At 29.1% G+C, this 10,506-nt stretch overlaps 1 pseudogene; it reads left to right on the forward strand.

Annotated features, from left to right (window-relative positions):
- The first annotated feature begins 6,588 nt into the window (after positions 1-6,588).
- On the forward strand, positions 6,589-8,145 carry LOC125603039 (annotated as a pseudogene).
- Positions 8,146-10,506: the final 2,361 nt, after the last annotated feature.

A 10,506-nucleotide genomic window follows, 5' to 3' on the forward strand; every position in this document is an offset into this window, starting at 1 on the left:
TTTATTATAAAATTTATAGTTAGATAAAAAGAATTTTTAATTAAATGCTAATCAAACAAATAAATATATTTTCTAAAATATATGTGAATATCTTTAAAATTAACACAACAATAAGCATATATATATTTTGATAAAAAGTGATGAATATATATTAATAATATTTTATTTATATGTTATATCTGATAATTGACTATAAGTAAATATAATAAAATTCTCAAAAATAAAATATATTTTTAAAACATAAGATAATTCATAAATATGTTGTGTTTTTATTTGAAATATATTTTTATTATAAAATATGAAATATAAAGTTTAATGTTTGATTTATATTTTTAAAAATATAATTAATAATTTATTATGTTGGTTTTGATTTAATATTTATAAAAAATATCTATAAAAACACTATGCCCGCATGTGCGGGCAGAACACCTAGTTTCTTAATTATTGTGTGTCTGGAACAGAGTAATACTTAAATTAAACAATTAAAAATTTTACAAAAAAAATTGAACAATTAATAAGCTAATTCTCGACGACGTTAAAGCCGACAAGCCGTTACCGCCTCAATATTTTCTTTTGAATATTATTGTTCTTCTCTCTTTTATAAAATGGATCCTGGTAATGCTTTTTGTTACTTTCCACAGAATCCAATGCAATATTGCAGACCGACGTTTTTGTTTTCTTTGATTATTTTTTTTGCAAGCCATTTTTTTTTTTGCAACACAGTGTTTCCATGTTAGACCATCTCTAATGGCTTACTCTATTTTTTACTTTAAAATAAAGTAACTCTATAATAGAGTTTGAGTTTGCTCCAATGGTACTCTATTTTAGAGTAGAAAATAGAGTGATGAACAAAAAAAAAACAAATAACTCTATATTGGAGTAAACCTATTTTCACTCTATTAGAGAGTGAGAAATAGATTACCATTAGAATATTTTTTACTCTAAACTCTATTTTAAAAATGAAAAATAGAGTGAGATTGGAGATGCTCTTATCAACCGCTATTTTAACGCAATACTACAAACCAACTTTCATTTTGTAGGCTTGTAGCTATCCTTAAATATAAAACTATTCAGAACTACAAAAAACGTTTTGAAAGATTGCTCAAAATTGAACTATAAAATATTGTGGTAAACTTAAAAGAGATCATAGCCAACTATCTTTATGGCTCTGAATAGTATAGTGACTGCGGTTTGAGCAGTGCAGAACAAGCGGTTCAACTGCGGTGCAATTTTAACAGTTATAAAACGTATATATATATATATATATATATGGTATATATAGAGATTTTTGTTACTGTTAACTGCGGTTCGGAGCGGGGCGGTTGTAAACATTTGAAGCCTATAACTCTAATTTAGTTTGTATTTTAGAAATTATAAAAATTATCTTAACGAATCTACAATCAACAATTATATATATTTATAAACATAATTTTGCTTCTAATTAATGATTTTACTTGGTGCACTACACTAAATAGTTTTATGAATATTCATAAATTTTACATTTGATAATTATATTTGTACTAGTACGAAATTGCTTTACGAAGATCTACATTCAGTCTAAAAAAGATCTACGTTTAATAATCTTATTTTCATCATGCTGGTGATTATTTAAAACAATTTCTGATAGTCTTACATAATTACGATGAATCACATTTTAAGATTTTCAAACTCCAATTTTTTTTGATGCAGATACAGTAACGGAATTTTAATCGACCAATGGATTAAAAAACTTCGGCAAAAAGTAATATTTTAAAACACAAATGAATCAGTTTTTTTTTATAATTTTGGTGTGTGATCTAAAGGTTTTCTAGGTCTAAGGACTAACAACTAAGAAATCCACAAAAATTCGAGTTTTCTTATCATTTAAAACGTATATAAATGGCAAACAAAATTGAACCTAAAGTGAAAGATCCCCCTATATATTAAAAGAGAAGTCACTTTAGTGATTTCTGGTGACGTGTCGTTCATAGGTGAAGTTTCAAGAAAATTGTTATAATTTGATTGGTCGATGATTTTTAATTTTTATTTATTTAATTTTGATCTAAATTTAAGGTAAGTCTAAAATCATTTAACATCACTTGCCATATAATCTACAGAATAACAATTTATGGAAACTGATTCTCGAAATTATAGAAAGATTAATAATGTTTTATTTATTACTTTTAATATTTATAAATTATAAAATATAATGAACGAAATTTTATATAAGATAATTATAATTGTTTTATACTCTACTTGATGAATTATATTCGAATATAATTATATAATAATTATTTTAAATATAAAAAATTCAAACATGTTTATTAATATTATTTTTAAATATTTATCGTTGTTTAAAGAATAAATTTATCATAATTTTAAAATAATTTACAGAATGTTATAAATTATTAATAAAATTAAATTTACTTTATATTGAATATTTGTTTATTGTTAAATATTTTTTAGAATTTCTTTTTGATTTATTTTTTCCATCGACACTACTAAAAAGGAAAGCCCTCTAAATACTTACCTTATTTTGTAATTTCGATATATCATTTAATTCATGATCCCACTATAATAGGAAAGTACCATTGAATACTAATTGCAAGGGAAAACATAATTTAATGACCAATTAACATCACTTTCCAAATGACTTACATAATATTATTAATAACTATTTATGGTAACTAATTGTCGAAAGTATGGTATATAAATCCATTTCATTAATTCAAATAAATATTTGGATTCCAAATGACTTACATAATATTATTAATAACTATTTATGGTAACTAATTGTCGAAAGTATGGTATATAAAGTTATTTTATCAATTCAAGTAAATATTTTGGTTTATTATTTTATGTAGTCTATAGATATATTAGAATATAAAGTCATTTTATCAAATCAAATAATTTATTTTAATTCATCGATCCCCTATAAAAGGAAAGTAACATTGAATACTGATTGAAAAGGAAAAAAAATATTTAATCCCTCTATTAACATTACTTGCGCAACAATATTAGTTAATACATGTAATAATTAGTTTCCTTATTACAAATGGAAAGAATTCTCTTGATTTTGTTGATTGATTTTTTAGAATTTCTTTTTTGATTTATTTTAATCATCGACACTACTAAAAATGAAATCACTTTAATACTTAACTTTTGTGTTTTCTCGATTCAAAGAATATCTTTTTGCGATCATTTCTCTGTTTAATTCATTAAATACTCACTAAATATTTTAGATGTTAGAGAAACGAAATTAATTGACAAGATATTTTCTCTCCTAAAATCATGCATTTAAAACTTAATATTTATGGTGAGACTTGTCAACCAAAATTCTGGTGCAATCTATTAACAAGATATTCCAAAAATAATATTACCTTATAAGTATAAGATTTATTGAGAATTTATTAAAGAATATTCTACTTCTTAGCTTATCATGCAAGCTAAATCAATGAGAAACGTCTACCAATTTACTATAAATAAGACATTCACAGTAGAAGAAACGAAATAATTGAACTTTGTATTCTGAACTTTTAATGTTAATAATGTTCTGAACTTTTTTTTCTTCTTATTTTAGAATATTAAGCTTTTATATTTCATGAGAGCTGATTTTTCTTTTGGTTTATATGCAGATACCCTATTATGACGATTTCTCCACTGAAGCTATATATGATTTGATTGTACACCTCTTTGATATATCATTTCGATATCATCTTTGTTCCTCAATCTGGTAAAAAAATTTTACTCAATTTGATAACATCTCTCAGCTAAATCATTTCAATAGCATTTTTTTGTGTGCGAATATTTTTCTTTTTTGATTTGTAGATTTATATTATTGTTTAGAATTATAAGCTTATATATACACATATTTGTTTTTTTGGTTTGCTGATTGTGATTTTGTTTTATATTTTTTCAGAGATGATTTGAGAGAAGTGGTCATATTTCAGACCTCTAAGAGTTCACCATTCCGATCCTGCAAAAGATGTGCACTTAGAATGGTATTTTCTCTACTGTACATCAAAATTGGATAATCAATTATATTTTTAAAATATCTATAGTAGGATGGTATTTTCTCTACTGAAATAATATCTTATTTCCTAATCTCATGCTTTAATATTTAAACTTTAAGGACAAGATTTGTTAATTAAATCATTAGTGTAAACTACTCCCGAGATATTCTCTTTTTTATATTTAAAATGTAATTTTAGTAACAATATATTCCATAAATAATCCTAACTTATAGGTAGATACATTTTTAAAATTAATTTGAGAACATTCTATTACATAGTTTATTGTGAAAGCTAAATATTTTAGTAAAGTCTAGCATTTTACTTATCTTTGTGTTTTCTTGATTCAAATAACATCTTTTTGAGATCATTTCTCTGTTTAATTCATTATAATACTAACTAAATATTTAGATGTCAGAGAAACAAAATTAATTGACAAGATATTTTCTCTCCTAAAATCATGCATTTAAAACTTAATATTTATGGTGAGACTTGTCAACCAAAATTCTGGTGCAATCTATTCACGAGATGTTCTCATTTAGCTTTATTAACAAGATATTCCAAAAATAATATTACCTTATAAGTATAAGATTTATTGAGAATTTATTAAAGAATATTCTACTTCTTAGCTTATCACGTTTTTATCAAAAGAAAACGTCAGTAGATCAAATTAATTTTACATGTTCTTTCAGGCTTGAGTTTATCAGAAGATCAAATTAAGAGTTTATCTTTGGCAGAGATTGAATCAATCATGCGTTTGAACGGAAGCTCATTTACATTGTTTAAGTTTTGAAACGTGTTATCAATAGTATACTCTTCTATTGGTTAAGATGTGGCTTTTGTTAGATTTTCTATTAATTAATTTTTTTTGTTTTACTTTTGTGGAATTCGCGATATTGTAATGTTGTAAATCAATAATAAAGACATTTTTCTCACCTATTAATAGGTGAGAGAGAGAGGGAGGGAGAGAGGGAGAGGGAGGGACGGGAGAGAGAGAGGGAGAGAGAGAGGGGGAGAGAGGGAGAGAGAGGAGAGAGGGAGAGAGAGAGGGAGAGAGAGGGAGAGAGAGAGAGATTAGTGTTTACGGTATATCCAAAAGTTTTGAGTTTATTGTTTAAGATTTATCCGGTAAAGCCAAAGGGTTAGAGTATACTCAAGGGTTTAAGGTTTACCAAGAGTTTAGAGTTTAAAAATTAATGAATGTAATTTGTATATTTTACAATAAAAATAAAAAATTAACAGCAAAGTAGATTGCATTATATTTTGAATTAAATAATGTTAAAAAGATTTATAGTTTTCAACCACAAATAATGAATCATAACTATGTGATTATTATACATATAATATATATTATGCATATACATGTCATTGTATGTAAAAATTAACTAACCATGTAAAATTAAACTAATCATAATATTAATATCCGCATATGCGATAAAATATCCGCATATGCGATAAAATATCCGCATATGCGATACAATATCCGCAGTCACTCCATAGAGAGCTGGATATTTAATCGCCGAGTTAATAGTAATAGTTTTGATAAGCTGACAGAGTCTGATTCGAAAATCACCGACTGCAATTCGTATCTTCTTCTCTCTGCTCAACCCATTTCTAACATTATTTATTCCATATTTATTACATATTTTGAACTTTTTATTCCATATTTTGAAAATTTTTATGTCCTTAATTACATTCTGAAATGGTAAAAGAGGGTTTCAATGGGAATGTAGTGATAATATAAAATATGTTACCTATGAAACTATACACTATTTATTCCAGATTTTGAAAATAAAATATCTTCTTAAACATACAAATTATTTTGGAACGTTGCAATTATACGTACACACAATAATACCTCTAGATACTGAAGTTACTTTGTTCCATCTCGTCCATGTAAAATATTGAGTACCAACATTTTTTTGTACCTGATGCTTTCTCCCAAAGGCGGTAATATTATGATATAAATTCGTTACTTATAAAACTATGTACTACTTAGTTAATAATTTGAATATGTTTATGTCCGTACAGAGTGCGGACCGGCCACCTAGTCTACTTTAAACTCTTTTATCATTAGGCCAAGATCACTTAGTTAGAAACTCAAGTTATATGCCACGCACCCTAGTTTTAAAAGGGCAACAAAAAAAAACTTTTATAACAGAAGGACAACAATTGCTTTCTCCATAAATTGTTTCGATATGATATCTTCAATGTTTAGTCTATATATAATGCTTGTTTATATGATTATATCTATGCAATATCTCGTATATTAATGATATTTATTGATATTTCCATTTCGATTTCGAATCATTTTAATTAATTTCTGCTATTATAATAATGTAATTCATGTTTATGGAATAAGAAAAATCCATGTGTAGCATACCCAGAAATAATGCTAGTTCCTGTCCTTAAATTAAAGAAATGGCCCATTGGGAGGTCAAACCACCATCTCATCTTTGTCATTTCACACACAAGTCAACCCTAGTAATTTACTCTAAACCAACATTTTAAAAATTAAAAATCACTAATCAAGTAATTAACCCATCTTCCCTTTATATATATATATATAACTCATCATCACCACCTTCAACACCACACAACATCTCCAAAGAAACTCTCCATCAGACACAATGGAAGACGACGGTTATTACCTCGAAACCGATCTCGATTTCAGCTTCACCTCCACCGCCACAGACCGGACCTTCACCTCCTCAAGCGCTCGCTCCAGTCTCGCTCGTTCAAGCCTCACCTTAAGCTTCAACGACAGACTCTCCACTGCTACAACACCTTCCACCACCACTTCCGCCGCCGCGACAACGCTCCACCACCGTCGCCAAGATCCTCACTGGACAGCAATCAGAGCCGCGACAACGCTCTCCTCCGATGGACGTCTCCATCTCCGCCACCTAAAACTCGTCCGCCTCCTCGGAACCGGAAACCTGGGCCGTGTATTCCTCTGCCACCTCCGTGACTGCCCAACCCCACGGCATTCGCGCTTAAAGTCATCGACCGTGATACTCTCACGGCGAAGAAGCTTTCGCACGTGCAAACGGAGGCGGAGATCCTCTCCATGCTAGACCACCCGTTCTTGCCTACACTCTACGCACGTATCGACGCTTCTCACTACACTTGTCTCCTCATTGATTACTGTCCCAACGGAGACTTACATTCCTTGCTACGTAAGCAACCTGGTAACCGTTACCGGTTTCATCGGTTAGATTCTTCGCCGCCGAAGTACTCGTCGCCTTAGAGTATCTCCACGCTCTCGGTATCGTGTACCGAGATCTCAAACCGGAGAACATCTTGATCCGTGAAGACGGACACATCATGCTCTCAGATTTCGATCTCTGCTTCAAAGCCGACGTCGTTCCCACTTTCCGATCTCGACGTTTCCGGAGAGTTTCGACTCCGCCGTCGTCTCCGAGAAGGTTGAGGAGGAGTCGACGCGGCGGTTGCTGCTTCTCCACGGAGGTAGAGTACGAGAGAGAGGAGATAGTGGCTGAGTTCGCGGCGGAGCCAGTGACGGCGTTTTCTAAGTCGTGCGTTGGAACTCACGAGTATCTAGCGCCGGAGCTCGTCGCCGGAAACGGACACGGAAGCGGCGTGAGACTGGTGGGCGTTTGGGATATTTCTCCACGAGATGTTACATGGAACAACGCCGTTTAAAGGTGCGACCAAAGAACAAAACCCTGCGCAAGATAGCGTCGAGTGATGACGTGGCGTTTCCGTTGGAGTTGGAGGAAGAGGGAATAAGAGAAGCGAAGGATTTGATTCAGAAGCTGTTGGTGAAGGATCCAATGAAGAGACTAGGTTGCGCCAGGGGTGCGCAGGATATCAAAAGGCATCCGTTTTTCGAAGGGATCAAGTGGCCGTTGATTAGAAACTATAAGCCGCCGGAGATTCGAGGTCTGGTGAAGAAGTCGACGAAGGCACATGCTTGTCACGTGACTGCTGTGTCATCGCCACGTAGGAGGAAGTGGTTGTGGTGGGCCTTATCGAATTTACTGCGAAGTAAAAGCTTGAAAAGTACAAGGGAGTAACAGTAAGATCCAGAGCAACAATAATTACTATCATTATGTGGGTAAAAGCTATAACGCGAGTCGCAAACGCGTTTAAGGCGTTTCCCTTTTCAAAAATCTCATAGGTAGAAAAGCGTGGATGGAGAGAGCTATACAATGGAGAGCGCAAATTAGCAAGCCTGATCATTTTGGATTTACACAATTGTAGCTTATTGATTATGAAGTTCGTACAAAGAAGTTTTAGAAACCAATTGGCTTTCTATTTATGTTTTGTATTGACACAACTGTAGCTCATTGTTTATGAAACTCATACAAGAAGTTTTAAAAACCAATTGCCTTTCGATTTATGATTTGTCCCTAATGTTTGTCTTGCACAATTTTAACCCATAAGTAAAGCAAAAACTCAAAGGCTTTATTAATCCATTAGCCCATTATGAACACTACACTACATCTTCACAATACAAAACAATTTCTTAGAGCTTATTTTAGATTCAAAAGCACAATAATTTTTATTTTTATCATTTTGTAACACAAAATACTATTTCACCTTCGTTATTTTAGTTGTGCAGCTATTAAAAGTTTTTTAAAATTATTATTGAATCCAATAAATTAAGATAATGCAGATAATTTGAGAAAACAATTACATATGAATAAAATATTAACTCCATACTATGCATGAGAATATTTTTATTACAAAAGACCAAATTTCAGTATATATAACTAAAATTACATGACTATTGTAACTTTGATTTTAGAGAAAAACTAGAGTTTGACCCGTGCATCCGTACGGGTGTTTAGTTTAGTAAAATAGACATATATATTTTTTTACAATACAAAATATAATAGTTGTACAAACATACATTCATATGGGTATTTATTCGATTTGTAATTGTGATAAATTGACTATTTTTACTGTGTGTAATTGTGTTGATTCTCATATTATGGTAGAATACAAAACAAATAAAAATATATTATATATATTATTTGTCGATTTATATTTTTGACTACAGTAACCATTTTGATGTATTTATTTCTAAATTAGAGTACCAATTATTTATGTTTATATATATTAATAAATCTATATTTTAAAAAATTAAATGTATCATGTTTTAGTAACATAGATATATATGTCTCTAATTTTTTTTATATGCCAAATAAATTTCTCTTTTACTTTCATTTTGAGAAAATATTAAATTGAAATTTATTTGTTGTATTCTTATAATTAAATTTATATGTGTGAATTGTATTAATCATCAAATTATTTAATATATATTTTCAAAATAACTTTATATATTTTAATAAAAATATCTATAGTTTATATTTTGCATGTGAAAAAAATAATTATATATATGAATATATCTATAACATTTAAAGTTTGTAGATACATTTTAAATAATTTTTTTTAGTTTTATTGTAAAATTTGGTTACAAATAATCCGGTTAGAAAATAATCGTAAGTTTCGTACGTTTGGTTAGAAAAGAATTTAACAAAATAAATGATTTGTAGTTAATCAATTAAGTGTGAAGTTTGGATAGCAAAAAATCTAACAAAATAAATGTTTGTTGTCAATAATTAATAATTATTAATTAGGTAGCGCATGTATGTAGTTATTAGAATGAAAAAAAAATTTCTAATATTACTTCACTTTTAATAATATAAATATATTAAAATAGATATTTTGATTATATTGAATATATGGAGAGCGTAAAAAAGATATAATATTCATTGAACAAATGGACGATGTTTGTTATTGTTTCTTAGTGTTCATATGTTGATCTCGTGTGGTTAAAATGATTTTTCACTTATTACGTCATTTTTTTTACACTATAGTATAAATATATATAAAAATTGGATTGTAAATTACAACTGATTCATGATATGATTATTAAAGTACAAACTAATTAATCATCTTCTTCGTGAAAAAAATTGTCTCAACTGATTCATGTTTTGATATTCCTTATTGTTTAGATTTGCTTAAATTATTGTTGCCATGTTTTTAGTTAAAAATCAATTTAGTAAAATGCATTAATAAAAACAGGAAAGACAAAGAATATCGTTTGTTAGGTTTTAGATGAATATACATAAATAAATCAGTAACACACATTTATCATTTGATTAACCACAAACATATAAAACTAAGTTGTTTTTTCTTTTCAAAAAAAATTGCAATGATCTTAATTAATTCGCTAAACGCAAAAATTAGTTTGAAGCTTTTCACTTCTTTATGTTTCTTTCTTCAGGTCTTTTCTTTTTTTTTCTCTTTTTAACTTCCAACATATAGTATTTTTGGTCTTGTCACATTCAGTATTCCAACTGCAAACAAAAATTTTCTTTACAAATCCAATCCAATTAAACAATAAAAAAAACAACATGTAACAGAGAGACTATTTACGAAATCAAATCATGAGATAGTATCAATACAATCAGTACCCAAACTATTTCACTGTGCGTTTTCGTACATGATCTATCAAAAAAAATTGAAATCAATACCTAGACTT

The sequence above is a fragment of the Brassica napus genome, unplaced genomic scaffold (assembly GCF_020379485.1).
Source record: "Brassica napus cultivar Da-Ae unplaced genomic scaffold, Da-Ae ScsIHWf_3072;HRSCAF=3883, whole genome shotgun sequence".
NCBI classification, from domain to species: Eukaryota; Viridiplantae; Streptophyta; class Magnoliopsida; order Brassicales; family Brassicaceae; genus Brassica; species Brassica napus.